The following is a 21036-nucleotide window of genomic DNA, read 5'->3' on the forward strand; positions in this document are numbered from 1 at the left end:
ACATCGTAGTAAAAGTCTGTGAGTATGGTTCATATGTTGCACCCTGCATGTCTTTGTCTCTTCATATGTTGCACTCTGCATCTCTCTGTCTCTTCATATATTGCACTCTGCATCTCTCTGTCTCTTCATATGTTGCACTCTGCATCTCTCTGTCTCTTCATATATTGCACTCTGCATGGAATTCAGGACAAGTGGAAATTGCTTTCTTCATGCACGATTCTCAAAAAGTATCAGATTCGTTAGTTCTAAAAGAAATGGAGAAGGAGGACATTGAAACTGATCCGACACTTAATGAAATGTTTGAGAAAGTTTCTGTATTATTGGACTGTCCTACTGTATTATCGGAAGAATTCGTTGCAGTAGTTGATGATAATGTGTATACAGCCCCAATTATGGCAGATAAAGACATTTTGGAGTTTGTTCAAAGCTAAAAAATATCATTGATGCAGATTCCGACGACGAAACTTAAATGAATGATGCAGCTCCTGTTCCCAAGTCATCCGAAATGAGGAACATCATGAAAAGTATGAGCAGTTATCTAGACGCACATTCCAATAGTGAAATAAATAACAAAAGGGACGACATTGAACAATTTGATGCTAAAAATGACAATGCAGAGACAAATATCAGACTATTTTCCAAAAACTCAATAAATGTTTTGTTTTTCAAAAAACTTGAAAATTCTGTTATTAATTTTCATTGAGTTCTTATGGATGTTTTTGTTTCATTGATTTTTATTAAATATATGCATATATACATATCTATGTAAACAAATGCACTCAAAGAACTTAATTTTGTTGAATATATGTTTTTTTTTTTAATATGCTTTAACACGAAATTCTTTTAACACGAAAAAATATTTCAGTCTCCTCAGTTTCATGTTAAACGATTTTTTACCGTACTTTAATTATATAATATTAATTAATCTCTGCATTCAATCGTATTTCATTCATTATACTTTAATTATATAATATTAATTAAAGTATAATTATATAATATTAATTAAAGTATATAATATTTTCAGTAAAAAAACCTAAAGTAAAAAAAGTATTTTAAGTAAAAATTTCAGTAAAAAAAGTCTAGCATAATTTCACTAAACAGAAATTTGCAATCCATTTAGCAATATACAGAAATACTTAGAATTTTAAAATGTAATGAAAATTTAAGTTTACTCCAGATTATTGCATTTCACAGTACACTTCCATACCACCTGTCATTTTCTGGATTTACAATAGTATATCGTAAAAAGTTACTTCATTTCTCTTGAACATTTTCCATAAAAGATTTTGTGTATCCTAACAGTTTTCCTAACATAAGATTTCATAATATTATCTTTTGACTTATTTCCCATTTAGCTTATTTTTTTCTACATTATTCACTTCAAAATTAAAATTTCTTGTTTTTTGAATAGCAAGCGCTTTAATAAACCTAACATGCAGTGTCTTTTTTTCTGTTATTATAGAAATGCATTTCAATCGTATTTCATTCATTATAGGTCGTAAATAAATTTTATTAATTTTTAGTAACGAAAACCTGCGTTCATATGATGCAGATGAACACAGTGCACAAACAAATTCTCAGCGCAGCTCACATATTTGAGAAAATATCTTCCAGTATATTCACAAATGTACTGAAAATGTTGTTACAAAACCGTTGGTCATTTCTTGGAGCCTGAAGGGTATTATTTATCTGATGCCTTTAATACTTCTTCAATTCTGTCTTTGGGTATTTAGGATTACTATAATTCCTGTATCTGTAAGCTTTTTACAATTGCTTTTCAGATCTTTTCTATTTTTGGAAGAATTCTTAATGCCAAAAATAACGCTGAAGCATAAGAACAAGGAATTTATCGTCCAAATCTTTCTCACAAAGACATAAGATCAGTGTCTGTTTCAACACTGAAAATGTTTACTCGCAGTTGCGTTCTTCCTTTAAATTGACTTCATCTCCGCTTTCAAAAATTGATTTCCCCTTGAAATAAGCTCATCCCTGCCTTTAAAAAAATATTTAGATTAATACTATTATTTTAAATATTTACAACTGGTATAATTGAATGGGTCAACACCATCCGATGCTGTAATCTTAGTTCATTTCTTTCACCCCCTTTCGATGTTTTAAATATGTTGTTTTCTTTAACAAATTCATCTTACACTTTCTCTTTAGGCTTTGACTGAGACAAAATCACTGTCTACATTCAACAAAGACCGTGTTTTAGACAAGGAGTAACTGTTGTAACTGGTAATCGTAACTGGGCTTCTGCCCAACAGAAATTACCAACAGCGAAGCTGTCGTGGCAATTTTAGTTTTAACATTTTAAAGCAGAAATGTGTTGTTTCAATGGATAATCATATCTGTATTTATTAATATTTACGTATGCTTGTTATAAAGAGGTCCTCTGTCGATGTCATTCACCTTTAACGTCTCTCAGGAAATTTCACTGTAACCCTATTGATCTCTACCGTGCATATCTGAGGTAAATGTAGAAAAATTTACTCACTGCGAAATATTACATGGGAGCCCGACTCAAGTTCATAGCTCCCGAAACTTCTTAATGAAAACTAGCAAGGTCTCAAGGTAGAAATAGAAAGTAAGAGTAAAGTAAGAGTAAGACCCTTGCAAAAGCTAAAATCAAATTGTTTTTTAATTCAATAAGAATAAATTTCGGTACTTATATATTATCCCAACGGTGGAAATTTTAACCCAAAATATACCTTGATTTATCATTTTGCGACTATTGATTACCTACTGATGCTGCTGCGTCAATGACAGCTTGCTGAATTTTTATAGTAAAATGGTTGTACAGCAAACTTTAGTTTCTGATATAAAACGGAAATAATCATCATCATCCATGGCGCGACAACCCTGGGTGGGCCAAGAACTTCTGAACTAGACGTTTTCAGCTACTTCTACTATTTGCCAAACTCCTTCAATTCTTAGGCCCACCAGCGTCCGAGCGGTAAAGTCGCTGAACACTGATAGTTTGGTCCGAGGTTCGAATCTCGCGAACGGGTTGGTTGCATGGGCGTTTTCGTGGTTTTCCCCATGTGTAACGTGTATACGAGTCAGTTTCCCTTATACCTCTACGAATGCATCCCTTCCCTTAGGCAGATAGCCCTATTGTGCTTTGCCATAATTAAATAAACCAAACCTTTAAAAGTAGTTTTAAAAATTTTATTCTGCCTTCTCCAATTTTTGAGAGCACATACTACGGTGTAATAAATATAATAAGTAAACGTTTAAGTCTCGATATAACAGAATGCTGTTTGTCCAGTCTGTTATGAAAACCTGCTATTGTTCATCCAGTAATTTCAGATGCGTGTATTAAATGAAATTAAGTGCATGAAGATTAAATCGATTCCTGTTTACTTTTCGTGTTACTTAGTTTATTTCAATCGATATTCCTGTTATCTATGTAATACTTGTTCCTTTATTTGATGTAGCATTTATTAAATATTGATTTATTTGTTAATTACACGTATTGTATTTTAAAATTGAATATGACGCTTACAAATATTATTGCCATTTTGGAAGTCATTAAAAATATTTGACCAAATATCTTCCAGTATTTCAATGGCGTCGAAATCTTTTCGATAAATTTATGGTAAATTCCCACCGGTGAAATATTGCTTACATTTTAAAATATATAACAAGCAATAAACTGCATAAAATCTATTCTATCTTACATAAGAAATTTTTGAATGAAGCAATTGTGAAATATAGTATAAAATTGGTAAAGTTTTGAGTTCTGTTTCTGCAGCAGAACATTTCGAAGTATTGAAAATTAAGGCTTTAAAACTCTCCATACCAAAAAAAGAGAAAATACACTTCATAAAATCTAAGTTTTATATAGTTAAAAAAATTCTAGAAATAAAAGTATTAAGATGGAGAACGCCTGCAAATTCTCGGTTGCCCTTATATGGAATATCATTAAATCAAAATTCATTAAAATAAGCAGCGAAATATCAAGGATTAATATACTAGATATACTGCAAAAATAAAGTTCGAAAGTTCGAATTAAAAAGATGAAATTTTCCTAGTACTTTTATAAATCCTCAAAACCTAGGAAGAAGAAAATGTTATTCGGGAACTACTGAGGATTAAAAGTAATTATAAAACATTTCCATTAAAATGAAAGTATTAAAACTTCAAATTAATTAAAAGTCCAACTTATTCTGCTTTGGTTATTATAACCTTGCTTTAATGGACAACCTAAAAACTCACTAACTGAAAATTAGTTAAAATTACTTATTATTTATTAGGATGATATTTTCATTAGTCATAAAAGAAACAAATACATACACGCTGCTTCAACAAGGTTTTAGGACTGTTTGTAAAAAAGTTCGGGATTTGAAGAAAATAAGCTTTATCACTGCTTTTACTTCTACATATGTTCGTTCTAATGCTTCACATATTTTTGCATGCATATAGAGAGCCTGAACGCCTTCATAGACGCCTAGTTAATTGAACTCACCAGCGGTATAGCCGCTGAGCACTGGTAGTTCTGTTTGAGGCTCGAAGACGCAAACGTGCTAGCTACATAGACGTTTTCGTGGTTTTCGGCATATGTAACGTATATACTAGCCATTTGCCTCAGAAAAGGCCTCCACGAAGGCATCTGTCCCCTTAGGCGATATAGCGATCGAGTAATCCAAGCTGTAATTAAATAAATCGAATTAAACCAAGTTAATTGTTGGAAAGCTCTTTAATTCCATCGATACGTTTTTTCTAAATATACGAAATGCTTTCAAAAGAATGTCTTTAAGGCAAAAATTCGCTCTAGGAAATGTAAAATAATCCGGAGGTAACAAATCCGGTGAGGAAAAGAGACGATTAAAAAGAGATACTTTTTTTTGCAAAAAACTGCTTAACGAAAGCTTCTTTATTTATTGCTTATTATGTTTCTGTGTATTAACTTTGTACATAAGTCGATTGGTGTTCGAATTTTAAAGTTAGTTCAATCAGAAACAGAAGTATGTGAAATTCTGGTCACATATTTTATCACAAAATTTCAAACCTCTTAAAAATTATCGCCCGCTTGGCGATACATTACGAATTATTGTTAACTCGGTCACATTCTGAAAGTTTTCGCAAAATGTATTTTTGAAGCCCTATGAACGATTTTCTCGAAGCTTCTAGGGATGCTTAGCCTTTTGAGCAGCCCTAAAAATATCAGCTGCACTGGAGTTTCATTCAGTGAATATATACACCCACTCAGCGCTAAGCTTTCCACTCAGTTTTCCGCTTGACGATACTTTGCGAATTATTGCTAACTCCGTGATATTCTAAAGGCTTTCGCAAAATATATTTTGGAAGCGTACAGAATGATTTTTCTCGAAGCTTCTAGAGAGGCTTTGCCCTCCTTTTGGACAACCCTGTATAAATATTAGCTACTATGGAGTTTCATTTTGTGAATATCTACGCTTACTCAGCGTTCAGCTTTCCACTCCACGCCAATGAGCTGTTCGTTTCTCTAATAGTACCAACGGCCTTCAGCATCTCTTTCAAATACAAAGCGTTTAACGCGCTATAGCCCCAATGTACCAGCAAGATCCAAGATCCAAGCCATGACTCAGTTAATTTGATTCTTTACGACCGTGCAGGAGCCCAGTACATCCTGCACGGTGAATATTAGTCTTTGTGCTACGAATGATTTTGAAGATTTGTATATTCTCTATGAGTAAGGAAGAATTTTCCTGAGCTTTGCTTTTCTCCTTGCGCTATTTCATAGCTATTTATTTTGTCATATGACCAGGTATTTACTGGTGGACCTTTATCTATTCTAATAACATTGTTGCGAAACGCCCAGTAGCTGCGAGCTGAGATAGCTTCCCCGCAAAAAGCGTGTCGAAAACGAAGCCCCTCCAACGGAGAGGGTATAGAAGTCTTCCAGCTAAGCAACGTGAGTCAACGGCGGGCTTAGGGCTTCCAGAAAGTGAATGTAGGTAAGGTTGCAAGATTTGGCGCGAAATCAAGCATTTGGTGATATTTGGCGACAAAATTGGCGGTATGTTATAGACGGAGCGAGAACATTCTAGAACGCATTTTTAGCTGTTTTTCTCTGGAATATTCTCGAAGGTAGGTTAAATCTGTATATACCCTATCTGTACGAGGAGAAATTAGAGTCTTGAGTTGAGAGATTAGCTTGAGAGCGATCGACCGAATCGTGAGTTGAACTTTATGCTATCCTGTGAAGCTGTCTTCATAGTTTATAACCTGAAAGCTGTGTTGCTGATTGTTTCAGCTCGTTCCTCGTGGTTTTTCGAAGCGTGTAAACGTGCCTTTGGAATTGTCCTGTGTAATTGTGCTTACTGGAGAACAAATTGTTCTTTGATTCTTTCTGATTCGTCATTTAGTCATCAATTACTACAAATCCACGAGCCGTAGAAGGCAACAATATTGAATATACTAATTCAGAAGTCAAACAACAAAAATCAGCGTTAATTTACAAAATTTTCACAGGACTAGTTTCGATGGTTTTACCGAACCATCATCTTCAGCTGCAAAACCGCAAATGAACAAGATAGGAAATAATGTTTAGATAAGATAAGAAAGCCTGGACAAGAATAAGCAAGTGGCGCCATCTGTTGGCGAAACCAGAACTAAAACATAATTTCTCTAAAAGCCGAAGGCAAATTTGGATTGGAATTAGGATCGTTAACTAGAACAGAAAGATTTTTATGAATGTGAAATGCCTCTAGAAAATCCAGTTCTCCAATGGAAGATGTTTTTTGAATAATTTTGGCAGCAGAAAAATTGAAAGTGTGATTTTCGGACCAACAATGTTGAGCAACAGAAGACTTCTGTGTTTCCTTTTTTCTAACATATGCCTCATGTTCTTTGACGCGAAATTTTAAGGCTCTCTTAGTTTGGCCAATGTACATTAAACCGCACTGGCAAGGAATCCTATAAATACCCCAGGAATTCATATCCGGAATGGGGTCCTTGAGTATAGAAGTTGGAATTTTATTGATGGGAGAGTAAACAACCCGAAAGTTAAATTTCTGCAAAATATGTGCAACTTTATAGCTAATTGATGGAAAGAAGGGAATGACAACAGAATTTTTATAATCTCCTAAAATAAGAGTGTGGCTTTTAGTGTGTTGAGATGAGAATTTTTTAACTGCTTGATTAATAATGTTGGGTGAAAAGCCCCTGTCAATAGCTATTGCTTTTAAATAATTTAGTTCTTCATCAAGGGCTAGTTTGGAGGAGCAAACTTGAAGAGCACGGAAAACATAGGAATAAAATGAAGCTAACTTTTGTTTAGTCGGATGACATGATTTAAAGTGTGGTGGAAGGCAAACCGATGAAGGTTTACGGTAAACTGTAGTACTGAAGTTGGATGTGTTACGTGTGACCATAATGTCGAGAAACGGAAGAGAATTGCAAGTCTCAAGTTCAAAAGTGAACTGAATAGCAGGATCAATAGAATTCATTGTTGAAAGAACTCTATTTAAATCATCTTTATTACCTTCAAACAGGGTAAAAGTATCGTCTACGTAGCGGAACCATGCCGGGAAGTTTAAAGTTTCAAACAATTTTGATTCATAATAATGCATGTAGATATCAGCCAGGATGGGACTGAGGGGGCTTCCCATGGCTAATCCCTCAGTTTGCTTGTAATATTTATTTTGGAAAACAAAATGTGTTTGTTTCAAACAGAGTTGAGTGAGAGAAATTAGCTCATCAATTTCGATGCAAGAGAAATGAAATTCGCGAAGTCTGGTTTCTAGACATCTTAATGCACCCTCCACTGGGACATTGGTGAATAATGATTTTACATCAAAAGAAACCATGAGTAAATTACGAGGAGAAATGTTTTTAACCTTTTTTACAAACTCTATTGAATTTTTTATGGTGTAAATGTTATTGTCTAATAGAGTGGAAAATCTAGAAACTAAATATTTAGCTAATGGATACGAGGCAGTACCTAAATTTGATACAATAGGGCGGAAAGGAATACCACTTTTATGAATTTTGGGAAGAGCATATAATCTGGCACAATTCGCAACAGATGGGATAAGCGAATGTTTTAAGTTGCTTGAAATGATTTGCGAAGATTTGATCGCAGTTTTTATTTTGGATAAGTCCGAAGGTGAAGGATCTTTAGGGATCGGATTATATGGTCCTTCGTTTAAGAGTTTAGTGACACCATCGATGTAAGTGTTCTTATCCATGACGACTATCTGGCCACCTTTGTCGGCCTTTGAAATGACAATATCCGGGTTAGAATGAATCTCGCGCATTGTAGCTCTTTCTCTCGCAGTTAGATTTGGTTTCAAAGGTTTATTATTGAATTTCACATTATGAGCGATAAGATGCCTAATCATTTCTTTCTGTGAATCTGAAACTTTACTGAACTTGAAAGCTTTTTCGATAGGAGCCAAAATCTTTGGAATCGAGGGTTTACAGGTTTGTGAGAAGTTAAAATTATATTTTAGAATTCTCTCTTGTTCTTCTGAAAGACTAACATTAGAAATATTAACTATTGGCTTGATGTTTACAATGGGAAGATTTTTTGAACTACTTGAACTGGAAGACTGTAAAAGAAGTTTTTCGAATTTAACTGCAAGGGTGTTTTTATGACGGTTAACTGCATTCTCCGTTCTAGACCAAGACTTTTGTTCAAGGGCAGTGAATTTTGGATATGTTTTAGCGAGTTCCAGATGAAGCTTATAGAGTTCATGTTCAATTTTGGACAATTGTTGACGTGTATCCCTTATCACGGACCGAAGTAAGGCAAGTTTGCAATTTAACAGAATTCTTGAAACGCGACTCGAAGGTTTTTGATTAGATTTGATTTGAATAAAATTGGGGATCAATTTTTTACATTTACATTTAAGTAAAAAGTCAAGATGATTCAGGAATTTTTGCCGTTTCAGGCGTAATTTAGTGAAACGATTAACGGATGAAGGCATGATAAACAATGCAGAAAATCAAAATTGATGAAGAACTAAATTATTTAAAAGCAATAGCTGTTGACAGGGGCTTTTCACCCAACATTATTAATCAAGCAGTTAAAAAATTCTCATCTCAACACACTAAAAGCCACACTCTTATTTTAGGAGATTATAAAAATTCTGTTGTCATTCCCTTCTTTCCATCAATTAGCTATAAAGTTGCACATATTTTGCAGAAATTTAACTTTCGGGTTGTTTACTCTCCCATCAATAAAATTCCAACTTCTATACTCAAGGACCCCATTCCGGATATGAATTCCTGGGGTATTTATAGGATTCCTTGCCAGTGCGGTTTAATGTACATTGGCCAAACTAAGAGAGCCTTAAAATTTCGCGTCAAAGAACATGAGGCATATGTTAGAAAAAAGGAAACCCAGAAGTCTTCTGTTGCTCAACATTGTTGGTCCGAAAATCACACTTTCAATTTTTCTGCTGCCAAAATTATTCAAAAAACATCTTCCATTGGAGAACTGGATTTTCTAGAGGCATTTCACATTCATAAAAATCTTTCTGTTCTAGTTAACGATCCTAATTCCAATCCAAATTTGCCTTCGGCTTTTAGAGAAATTATGTTTTAGTTCTGGTTTCGCCAACAGATGGCGCCACTTGCTTATTCTTGTCCAGGCTTTCTTATCTTATCTAAACATTATTTCCTATCTTGTTCATTTGCGGTTTTGCAGCTGAAGATGATGGTTCGGTAAAACCATCGAAACTAGTCCTGTGAAAATTTTGTAAATTAACGCTGATTTTTGTTGTTTGACTTCTGAATTAGTATTTATTCGGCGTGTTATTGTGTCTTAATTATAGAAGCCCCAAACAGGCTTACATTTTGCTTTCTTTTTTTTTGCACGTGGTGTGGCCGCTATTTTGTGATTGTAGGAGTTTCGGTGAGTACATTTTTGCAATTTTCAAGTTATGTTTATGTTTTGTAGATTTGGATATTGTGCTTTGCTTGTCTGATTTCATGCATTTTGCTTACAAACATTTTGTTTTCTATTCATTTCAGTGAGGGATTTTTCTGCTATTTTGAGTGTACTTTATTATTGCTCAGTTAATTTAGTTTGATTTTCTGCATTGTTTATCATGCCTTCATCCGTTAATCGTTTCACTAAATTACGCCTGAAACGGCAAAAATTCCTGAATCATCTTGACTTTTTACTTAAATGTAAATGTAAAAAATTGATCCCCAATTTTATTCAAATCAAATCTAATCAAAAACCTTCGAGTCGCGTTTCAAGAATTCTGTTAAATTGCAAACTTGCCTTACTTCGGTCCGTGATAAGGGATACACGTCAACAATTGTCCAAAATTGAACATGAACTCTATAAGCTTCATCTGGAACTCGCTAAAACATATCCAAAATTCACTGCCCTTGAACAAAAGTCTTGGTCTAGAACGGAGAATGCAGTTAACCGTCATAAAAACACCCTTGCAGTTAAATTCGAAAAATTTCTTTTACAGTCTTCCAGTTCAAGTAGTTCAAAAAATCTTCCCATTGTAAACATCAAGCCAATAGTTAATATTTCTAATGTTAGTCTTTCAGAAGAACAAGAGAGAATTCTAAAATATAATTTTAACTTCTCACAAACCTGTAAACCCTCGATTCCAAAGATTTTGGCTCCTATCGAAAAAGCTTTCAAGTTCAGTAAAGTTTCAGATTCACAGAAAGAAATGATTAGGCATCTTATCGCTCATAATGTGAAATTCAATAATAAACCTTTGAAACCAAATCTAACTGCGAGAGAAAGAGCTACAATGCGCGAGATTCATTCTAACCCGGATATTGTCATTTCAAAGGCCGACAAAGGTGGCCAGATAGTCGTCATGGATAAGAACACTTACATCGATGGTGTCACTAAACTCTTAAACGAAGGACCATATAATCCGATCCCTAAAGATCCTTCACCTTCGGACTTATCCAAAATAAAAACTGCGATCAAATCTTCGCAAATCATTTCAAGCAACTTAAAACATTCGCTTATCCCATCTGTTGCGAATTGTGCCAGATTATATGCTCTTCCCAAAATTCATAAAAGTGGTATTCCTTTCCGCCCTATTGTATCAAATTTAGGTACTGCCTCGTATCCATTAGCTAAATATTTAGTTTCTAGATTTTCCACTCTATTAGACAATAACATTTACACCATAAAAAATTCAATAGAGTTTGTAAAAAAGGTTAAAAACATTTCTCCTCGTAATTTACTCATGGTTTCTTTTGATGTAAAATCATTATTCACCAATGTCCCAGTGGAGGGTGCATTAAGATGTCTAGAAACCAGACTTCGCGAATTTCATTTCTCTTGCATCGAAATTGATGAGCTAATTTCTCTCACTCAACTCTGTTTGAAACAAACACATTTTGTTTTCCAAAATAAATATTACAAGCAAACTGAGGGATTAGCCATGGGAAGCCCCCTCAGTCCCATCCTGGCTGATATCTACATGCATTATTATGAATCAAAATTGTTTGAAACTTTAAACTTCCCGGCATGGTTCCGCTACGTAGACGATACTTTTACCCTGTTTGAAGGTAATAAAGATGATTTAAATAGAGTTCTTTCAACAATGAATTCTATTGATCCTGCTATTCAGTTCACTTTTGAACTTGAGACTTGCAATTCTCTTCCGTTTCTCGACATTATGGTCACACGTAACACATCCAACTTCAGTACTACAGTTTACCGTAAACCTTCATCGGTTTGCCTTCCACCACACTTTAAATCATGTCATCCGACTAAACAAAAGTTAGCTTCATTTTATTCCTATGTTTTCCGTGCTCTTCAAGTTTGCTCCTCCAAACTAGCCCTTGATGAAGAACTAAATTATTTAAAAGCAATAGCTATTGACAGGGGCTTTTCACCCAACATTATTAATCAAGCAGTTAAAAAATTCTCATCTCAACACACTAAAAGCCACACTCTTATTTTAGGAGATTATAAAAATTCTGTTGTCATTCCCTTCTTTCCATCAATTAGCTATAAAGTTGCACATATTTTGCAGAAATATAACTTTCGGGTTGTTTACTCTCCCATCAATAAAATTCCAACTTCTATACTCAAGGACCCCATTCCGGATATGAATTCCTGGGGTATTTATAGGATTCCTTGCCAGTGCGGTTTAATGTACATTGGCCAAACTAAGAGAGCCTTAAAATTTCGCGTCAAAGAACATGAGGCATATGTTAGAAAAAAGGAAACACAGAAGTCTTCTGTTGCTCAACATTGTTGGTCCGAAAATCACACTTTCAATTTTTCTGCTGCCAAAATTATTCAAAAAACATCTTCCATTGGAGAACTGGATTTTCTAGAGGCATTTCACATTCATAAAAATCTTTCTGTTCTAGTTAACGATCCTAATTCCAATCCAAATTTGCCTTCGGCTTTTAGAGAAATTATGTTTTAGTTCTGGTTTCGCCAACAGATGGCGCCACTTGCTTATTCTTGTCCAGGCTTTCTTATCTTATCTAAACATTATTTCCTATCTTGTTCATTTGCGGTTTTGCAGCTGAAGATGATGGTTCGGTAAAACCATCGAAACTAGTCCTGTGAAAATTTTGTAAATTAACGCTGATTTTTGTTGTTTGACTTCTGAATTAGTATTTATTCGGCGTGTTATTGTGTCTTAATATTGAATATATACGTCTATTCTAATAATTTTCTCCAGGAAGTTTCTGTTTCTTAAGCTACTATTACACATCTGTTTGTTTCGGAAGAAGAACTGTTGGAGGAAGCAAATGTTTGGAACAATTTTTCTGCTTTGTCACAACAGACAGTCACCACAGATCACCTTGGGGTTAACACAAAGGAAGCTGCTTCTCCATAACAAACAAGCTAATGGCATTCGAAGCTGATAGCTGATTGGTTGAAAACGAACAACTTGCAATTTTTTTTCGAAAGGAAGGACAAATTCCCGCGCCGTTCTTTCAATAGCAAACCAGGCAAAAAAAAATTGTCCGAAACAGTTGTTCGTGGAAAACAAATGCTTGTGGGATATAGGCCTTACTGTTCGTATGGCACAGATAAAGAAATTTTTACGATCTCATAACCTGAAACAAACTATGCTAATAGTTGTATTTAAATTTATAGTGTGAATGCACATTTACGCCAGAAGTCTTGAACTTCCTCTTCTGGTATAAGGAACACTCTTTGTCTAGGAACTAATTCTCATTATGCTATCTGAAATAACTACGTCAAATATGAAATCTTGTTTATTACAATTTGCTAATTTCTTTGTAACGGTGCTTATTTATTTACCATCAAAGACACTGATCCAATGCCATTTACTTATTGAGATTTGAAATAACACTTGCAAGCATGAATGAGAAGATACACATATATAAATCATAAATAATCAGTGTGCTGCCTTAAATGAGAAACTGTTGTTGGAGGATTCTGTTGGAGGAAACAGATGGTGCAAGAGATATTATGCATTAAATCTAAGCTAATCGTGGCACAGATGCTAACTGCACTCTCATCACGCAGCTGAGAGTAAAGTCCGCAAAATTCCAATATTAACTCCTTAAACTGGTTAACCGAAGTTTTAACATGGTTCGCAAGTTTCTAAACGTTAGAGCAGATGGCATTGCTTTATATTTTCTTACTTTTCAGCATGTTCATGTAATTTCTGTTTAATAAAAAGGCTGCGATGAACGTGATTTCATCTACTAAATGCCTCCGCAAATATTATTCGTCTTAACCTTGAGTTAAATTTGAAATTTCACTTCAGAAAACAATGTAAGAAGCTGTTTTTTCTCGACTATGTTTCAAGAAGACAATATGAAAAAATAAAATCTGAAAGATTTCAGATTATAATGGTCGCCCAAAAAGATTTCTCGCTGAGCTTGCAGTCTACCAATCTGCTTCTACGCTCACTACTGCATTTTTATCTGCAGCACACAAGCCTCTCTATTAGAAATTCTAAAGACATGATGTTTTGAAATATTTTGTGATATTACTGTTGAATTGAATTTCATGTGGTTTAAGTGCGAAGAATATGATACTTAATAAATAAAGTTAATACTTTATAAAAACTCTTTCGGAGTAATATAAAATTCGAAAGCTTTCAGATTTTATTTAAATATTATAAAATTTTTTTATTTATTTACCAATCGTGTATTTAGTTACGTCATATAAATCTAATCCAATAATTTCGCTAGCATAGTTTAAATCTGAAAGGCATTGCGAAGTGGTCTTCAAGTGGTGGGAGTTCCGCAAGTCAAAATTAAATTCGGAAGCATGTTTGACTACGAAGTTGATCATAAAAATCAATTAAATATGATATTTTTCTCTTTATTATTACCTAAAACAATGTGAAGTACGTTTTTGTGAGTAAAATTGCAATTGTGCTAATAACTTTCTTTTTATTTTCCGTATAAAATGCATACGACATTGAGAAAACGTCGATGATTTTTTTAACATTTACTTTTCTGAACATTCTGGTTTTCTGATTTCCAGAATAAATAAATAAATAAAAACTATAATCCAACAACAATATCTCTAATATAGTAAATATATATTAAATATGAACGCAAACTTCTAATTTAAATTGGCTGTAACCTCTTTTACTTTTTATTTCATTTGAGGACTTCATCTCTCTGCCTTAAAATTAGCTCTACAAGTGTAAACTGCGTCATTCAAATTAATCATGCTATCTTACGTAACGCTTAATGCATATATCACTTGTTCAATCACAATAATTGTAAACTAAAACTTTTTGACTCCCTCCCCTCTTCCTCTGAACTGATGCGTCACTTTTGCTTTCCTCCTGGCCAGACACTTTGCTGCACTCATCTATGTTCTGCTATGATCGCTTCTATCACCGTAGTATCAAAAATGTAAATGTTCTGGAAAGAGGCACGATTGGAGTGCCAAATGAATTGCGGCCACATATGTCAATTTAAATAAATATGGAATTTAATCCGGCTCGACTGCTTCTTCTTCAAAATGGATGGACGCTCTAAGCATCAAGTATCTACTCCATCACTAAGTTCCAGATCATTCATATCATGATATATATATACTAGAAAGCCTTTCGGTCATACGAAATGACCGCTGTTCTAGATATTATAAATTGTAATTAAAATGATTTGTGCAAAAGTGTCTGCTAATTTAAACCGAATTACCCAGGGCAGGCGGCGAGGACGCCCCTTTGCTTACTGCCCCACGGGGTTTCTCCCTTCTACTTGCTTAAAGTAGAGTGCAATGAAGGAAACCACGGGCGATACATTTCTTAAGAGCCACCACTAGCTCAATAAATAGAGGTGATTTAAACAATAAAATGTTAATTCACATGTCAAAGATCTCTTTGGACACCACATTTCTTGTGTAGATCTTCCCATCATTTTTAAGCTTGCTTTCCAGAGCACCCTCGATTATTTTTAATTTTACGACCGTTCTTTCACGAACTCTTGAATAGGCAGCATAAAGCTGACCGAGTCCAAATGCAGGCTCAGGTAAAAAAAAATGCCAACACGCTTAAGCGTTTGGCCCTGAGACTTATTAATGGTCATAGGAAGGGCCCTTTTTACAGGAAATTGTCTACATCTCAATTGAAACGGCAACCCTGTGCCTTGGCAACTTCAACCCATTGGCTAGTACTGTTACGCAAGCAACGAATAAACTGTCGGCAACAAACAGAGACTTAAGCCGCATATATATATATGGGGTGAATTAACATTATCTCCTCCGAAACGGCTGGCTCCAGGGCTTAGCGAAGCATACCGTTGGATTCCGCAGGTCCGTGGCACTCCATTTTGACTTTAATTAGCCGAGATATTAATTAAAAACTAATTTTTCGCAACGTTTTCTCTACATTTTCCATATTCTTTCTTGGGTTTTCCCTATTACAGGGATTTGGCTAAGTGCCAAATTCTTTCTTCTCAAATATTTGCGGAACGGCGCCGAGTTGAAATTCGAGACGCGTATCCTTGGATTCCAAAAAATTCTCCGAATCCATCGATACCGTTCTCATCTTCGTACGACTTTAATCGGCCGAGATATTAATTAAAAACTGCGGAAACGTTAATTTCCTCGCTCATTTTTCCGAATGGCAACAATAAACTATCTACGACACACACTTTAGCCGCTTATATATATAAAGATATATATATATTTGTGAGTGTGTATTGTAATGAAAATGAAAGGTAGCTGTAGTGATGGCGTAGAAGTGTTGATTGTATATCCATAATGAACAACAAGAATTTTCATGACGGAAAACATAGATCCATAGTGAAGTGGAAAAAATTCTAATTCCATAGAATACTAAAATGCTAAATTCATAATGGCTGTCGAGGCTGATTAAATTCCAATTTTATTTACACTGACATTTGAGGTCACAATTCAGTTGGCGTTCTAATCGTGCCTATTTCCAGAACATTTACAATTTTAATACTGACTGTTGTGATGGGAAGACAGCACAGAGAAAAAGCGTCATTACAACAAGAGAGGCAGAAGCTAAAGATTACAATTAATTATCCAATATGGTAGCTCACAAAGAGAAACTTTTGGTTTCGGTTAGAAAGGTTTCAGTTCTCAAAATTTTGAGTTCAAGTTCCGAATTACCTAGGGAAAGTTACGCAAGCCATGCGACATAAATTAATCAAGACAAGGCACAATCCAAAAAAAGTTATAACTATTTTTAGGATAGAGAGAGGAATTAAGATTCTATTACTGAATTAAATAATGAAACTGATGTACATAATCAAAATCGTAAAAACAACCTTGTATTTAGCGTAGGTATAATGAAACACTCAATCGATTTCGAGGGCAGCTAAAGGTCCCTCCTCATCAGAAGAAAGAAATACATAGAAAGAAGAAAATAAAGAAGTCACAGAAACACGTGGTCCTTATCAGCACTGCACGTGGTTATAAGTAGATTTTTAATCAGAGTTGCACTGGCCGCCTACTTTTACTGAGCCAGGCTATCTGATCGAGCATGAAAAATTAGCGAAGTTAAAATAGGGAGCGAAGGGCAAATGCACCTTACGCTCAAAATCTGAACTTCAAATAATGGAAAGCAACCACTGAACGGATTTTTATACCCTCTGGTAGTACCAAACGCGAGGAGGTAACGCCATCTATCGGCAAAAATAACTGAATTAAGATAGTAGAATTTTAAAGGCATTAGGAAGGACTGGATTGGATTTCAAATCATTAACTAAACCTGCTAAATCTTTGTGAATGTGAAAAGCCTCAAGAAAATCCAATTCACCTATGGAAGAAGCCTTTTGGATAATTTTTTTGATGATTGATGTACATAATTTTTATTTTAAATATAAGGCTGATTTACATATTTTTATCTTATATATATACAGTGGTGGCCAAAATTGTGGACACGTTTGGAAATTTTTATGTTTTTGAACTTTGTATGCTTACAGAAAAAGTTGCGTTTCACAAAATTCAAACTTGTATATATCATTTTAAAGAGAATTTATTACTGAATTCAATACAAAACACAAAATTCAATTATTTGCAATACAAAAAAAGTTAAATGATAATCGTTATCGATATACATTAGATAGTGATGATTGCAGTGAGTTATCAGTACTTAGTAGGGTACCCTTTATTTTTTTATTACAGCTTCACATCGACGTTTCTTTATTACAGCTTCACATAGTGATGATTGCAGTGAGTTATCAGTACTTAGTAGGGTACCCTTTATTTTTTTTATTACAGCTTCACATCGACGTTTCATTGAGCTGACAAGAGTTTTAAGCTCTTCTTTCGCCGAGGAATGATGCCAGGAAACAATTATAGCCTCAATTAGTTACCTTTTATCTGATGGGCGCCTCATTCGGACAAGAGTTTTCAAACGGTGCCACAAATTTTCGATAGGATTGAGGTCAGGACTGTTTCCTGGCCATGACAACAATTTAATGCTCTTTGTACGAAACTACTCTTTCGATATTTTGGCCGTGTGGCAAGGAGCAGAATCCTGCTGAAAATTAACGAAGCATTGTTGGGAAAGAGATCTCTGATGGAAGGTAGAAGTTTTAGTTCTAGAATAGTGTCAATGCGTTTTCTGGCATTCAGTATCCAATCGATAACATGAAGGCGACCAATACCATCTGCTGACATGCATGACCAAATCATAACACTAACTGGGTTCTTCACAGGTGCTTAAATGCAGTCAGGATGTAGCTCCTTCTCCTATTCTACTATTTTCGCCCATCACTACCAAATAACGATATCTTAGTTTCATCTCTCCATATAACTTGTGATCATCTGTCCAATTAATGTGTTGCTTTGCCCACTGTAGTCTTTTTTTCGTTGCTGAAAATTAAGGTAAGGCTTTTTTCGCGGAATTCTACCTCTCAGTCCAACATCTGTTAATCTTCTCCTGATTGTTCTTGAACTGACAGAAACACCAGTATCATTCAGATCACTTCTGATGGCCGCTGATGACATTTTTCTATCTTGGAGACATAGTCTTTTTATTCTTCTGTCATCAAAAGATATGGTGCACCTTTTTCGGCCTTTTCCTTCTTTGTTTTTTTATTGAACTTGTCTCCTGATATCGTAAAAAAAACTTTCGGACACCAGATGTAGTCACTGAACCACCCACATGTCTTGCAATTCAGCATAGGAAAGACCACTTTCTCGTAACACAATAATATTACATCTCTTTCTAGGTGTCCAAGCTACTCTTTTATTTGATGTCATGGCTTTTTGACTAAATATTAAAAATTTTTACAAAAATTCCTACTTGTACTTCCTACTTCCTACTAAGAACAAGAACCGTGATTGGTCAAGAAAGCTAGACATTACAAACCACTTCATAACTGTGTTTTTTATTTATATTAAAGTACATATAACCTTTTTTGTATTGCAAATAAATGAATTTTGTGTTTTGTATTGAATTCAATAATAAATTCTCTTTAAAATGATATATACAAGTTCGCATTTTGCGAAACGTAACATCTTCTATAAGCATACAAAGTTCAAAAACATAAAAATTTCCAAAATTATCCACAATTTTGGCCACCACTGTATATATATATGTATAAAATCTTAAATTTACTTAGTGCGAAATCGAGTTATTCTACTACTTGCGCAATTGCTGCAAAGTAAGCTAATAATAATTTATTTACTAAAGAATATTGAATATATTATCTCCGAAGATTAATTTTAGTAGAATTATCTTAAAAGAGTGAATCCATACTTAGTAAGTTCAATTTCGAAAAATGTTAAAAATGTTTAACGGGGATTTGAATTAAATCATGAATAGCAAAATTTCAATTGTAAAAAGGAATAAATTAAATGCAAGTAATCATTGCCATTGATCGGAAATTAGTTGACTTTTCAAGGGGAACAAACCAACTCCCGTTCATTGATCAATAATTAAGAAATAAATACGAAGGTGTTCCGCCCTTTACTCGAGCAATAAGGCGATGCCAAACCGGCAATTCAAGCTAGGCCAAACATTTCCGTGAATAGAAGGGATGAAGAACTAATGCAGAGAACCAAAGAACTCATTCCGATAAAACATTTTAGCTAATTCAATTTTGAGTGAAAAGCAATTTCTGCAGTAAAATTGATATCGCTCGAGTAACCGTCCCCCGACACCCTCGTGTTTATGCATTTTAGTTCAAAACTATTTGTAAAAATTAAACATTGGAAATTGTCATTATGAAATAGAATTCAAAGTAATTTAAATAAACATTAGAAAATTACAAAATATAAGAAAAATAATGCAATCTTTGTAGAAACAAATCAAAAAATAAAAAATAAAAAATTTTTAAAAATATATAATAAGAAAAGGGAATGTACATGAAGATATAAAGCCAGAAAAGCATTAATTAACTTACGTTCTTTCTAGTGGGGAGTGGGCAAAATGTTCTCTTCGCGTCTGACTCAGAAGGGTTGTGTTTCAGAAATTCTTTTTCGGCAGCGAGGCCTTTGAATTATATCTGTCGGTAAGACTTGTGTGAAGTATTTTATGTCAGTGGGAGGGACTAGGAATTCTTGAGGGACGTATGTTGTGGAGCTCTTATTTGAGTTAAACCGTCTGTTAAATTTTTTTTGAAAATACTAGGGAATGGAAATTAATTAATTTCTGGCTAATTGTCGTGTCGTAACGATTAAGAAGTTAAGAAAAGGAAAAAAGGAATTTTCAGTGTCAAAGTGCTATTTGACAGATTAAAGATTATGAAATAGGCCCATTTTTTAGTAACAGCATAAGTCTGAAGACAATTAGCTTTTTACATTATATACAGCTTAATAGTTACACTATGTACAAATCCTTCAACTGGAAGTCATCCAACTTATACCGCCTTCTCAGGTTTAGGAACAAATTATCATATCCCTATCAGTTAAATGATTTAGAGTGAGTATTTAACGCCTGCTCTTTTAAGGCAATGGCTAATAAATTGATTGGGTATTAGATTATTTTTGAGAATTTTAATAAGGAGCAAAATTTCACTGCATTTTGTATATATTGAATAAAATGTAAGAATATTATAGTAAGCTGACGGGGAAGTTGCTGAGATCTATCATGAAGAGCAAACTTGGATAATTAATTGTTTGTAGTTAATTAACAAAATGTAATTATGTAGTTGTCCAATATGACTTCTTATTAAGGGAAAGGTTTCCGTTCCGGAAATATTAAATTCCGAATTAGCTACACCATCATTATCATCATTATGTAAAAGTTATATGATGGATCAATCTACGAATGGCTTAGCGCATAAACAGTTATTACTATTTTTGGAACAGAGAGGGGAAGTACCCAGTTAAAATGAAGAATTAAGGGGCTGTTTCTAAATTAAATTATAATTTCGATTTACATATCTTTTAGCTTATATATGTAATTATGATTTCCCTATGTCAACAAAACTTGAACATAATGAGCGTGCTGTGAGTTTGCATATGAAATGAAAAGACTTATACTTCTCGAGTTTCAGTCGCAAAGCTAAGCATCAGAGCAGGTAGCGCATCGGCGCTCGTGGTCGCATGCCTGCTGAAAATACATAAACATCCTTTTATATATTTACGTGTCTTTGTTTCCATTTCTTTTTCTTAAATTTTTAAATACTCTAAGTTTTCTTTAGTGTTATCAATTCATTTAGTTAACTAATAGA

Source organism: Stegodyphus dumicola, chromosome 6 (assembly GCF_044657685.1).
Source record: "Stegodyphus dumicola isolate Sdum_Otavi_A_Nest chromosome 6, ASM4465768v1".
Lineage (NCBI taxonomy): Eukaryota > Metazoa > Arthropoda > Arachnida > Araneae > Eresidae > Stegodyphus > Stegodyphus dumicola.